The following is a 2,025-nucleotide window of genomic DNA, read 5'->3' on the forward strand; positions in this document are numbered from 1 at the left end:
AGTGCTCCAGCGATGAGCAACAAAGAAAAAGGACCAGTTAGGCGAACCAAGGATAAGAACACTGGGCTACTATCTTATTAGTGCATGATTCACCAGACTGCTCTTGTGGAAGCTTAATGCCACTCTGAAAGAAGTAGTGGACAGGTTGATCAAGCTGATTAACTTTGTGAGGTCTCATCCTGCTCTTCAGCACAGACATTTCAAAGTGTGTCATCTGACTGTGATTCTGCGCAGTCTGATTTACCGCAGCACCACGCCGTCCTTTGGCTAAGTAAAGGTCAAGGGATTGAACGTTTTTACAAATAAAAGAAGAAGTAAGCTCCTTAGATAACTTGGATACACAAGAAGCAAGGAAATATTTGGAGTTCCTAGCAAACCAAAGCAGTATTCTAGCTGTGGCTTTCGTGAAAGACATCCTGAAACATTTAAATACGCTCAATACCAAGCTGCAAGGAAGCGGGAAATGTATATGTGATCTGATACAAAGTGCGTCTTGTTTACTTCACAAGCAGGTTATCTTTGATAAAGACATTGCAAGTCAAGAATTTATTTAAAGATAATTATGAAATTGACACTGTAGTATTTTCAAATTTTATGTCAGGTCGTAAGAAGGAATTTTCAGCAAGACTCCAGGACTTCGCAGAGACAGAGAAGTTGTCGCCATTCTTAAAATCGCCTTTTGAAGTTTCTCGAGCGGCAGAATGGACTGAATTGGCTGCGAAGTTGTTCTGCTTTTCAAATCCTTTATTCCAAATGGAAGTAACAGACTTGCAGGAAGACATTTTCTTTCCAAATGTATAAAATTGCATCTACCGAGCAATGTGCCCCGGACAAATAGAGAAATTGCTAGAAACTTGCAATCTCCACATATGTGTGTGAAAATTCATTTTCAAAAATGAATTATTTGAAGAACCAATATCGCTCAAGGTTAACGGCCGCCCACCTTGAAGACACTCTTCGCATTAGATGCTCCGCCAGTGAAAGCAAGAAAGAGCACTTGTCGCGAAAGGCAAAGGTCCCGAGTTCGAGTCTCGGTCCGGCACACAGTTTTAATCTGCCAGGAAGTTTCAAGAAAGACATGTAGAAATGTTACCCAATGTAATGGATTAGTAATAGGACCTGGGCAGAGAAACTGGAACAAGTGAGAAAATCATAATGGTGATTTTATTATTTACCGCTGCTTACATACTTTGGTCAATATGAGCACAGGAAATGTCGACGAGATGTTACACTAGTAAAACGACATGGTCAAGCCGGCCGCGGTGACCGAGCGGTTCTAGGCGCTTCAGTCCGGAACCACGCGGCTGCTACGGTCCCAAGTTCGAATCCTGCCTCGGGAATGGATGTGTGTGATGTCCTTAGGTTGGTTAACGCGTTCTTTTAGATATCACCAGGTCGAAATGTCACGTGGATTCATACTGTATCAGTTGGTCTTCCAGACCACACGTCTGGAAAACCTGTGGAGATAACACGTTCATGGAAGACTGCATGAAGCAGATTTTTCACTGGACGAGCGACATGGAGTGTTGCCCCATCTTGCATGGAAACAGCGGTTTCTACGCAGTTGTCTTCCAAAGCAGGAATCACGTGCTGTACAAGAAAGTCTCTACAACGTGCAGACGTCACGGTATGCCTGACAGGCCCTCTGTTTGTATATTCTCTCGAAAGAAGAACGTAGTGAGAATAAATTTGCTTGTGAATTCACACCCCACAGTCACATATGGCGATTGCAAAGGCTGTTCGTGCACGACGGGAGGTTTAACAGTAGCCCAAATTCGGCAGTTCTGTGTATTCACTGCACAGTGTAGTGTAGAACATTCCTCGTCACTTCGTAGAATTTTTCCGGGCCACATGACATCAATGTCGATCTGTGCCAGAAACTGGATCATATTCACAGCTTTGCTTCAAACCATTATGTTTCAGTTGCTGCGCCGTCTGGATCATGTACGGGTGCTGAACTCCCCCGAATGGGGCCTCCCGGCCAACAATGCCATTCGATCGTTTCCATTTTCATCAGTGTAAAAC

The sequence above is a fragment of the Schistocerca cancellata genome, chromosome 2 (assembly GCF_023864275.1).
Source record: "Schistocerca cancellata isolate TAMUIC-IGC-003103 chromosome 2, iqSchCanc2.1, whole genome shotgun sequence".
Lineage (NCBI taxonomy): Eukaryota > Metazoa > Arthropoda > Insecta > Orthoptera > Acrididae > Schistocerca > Schistocerca cancellata.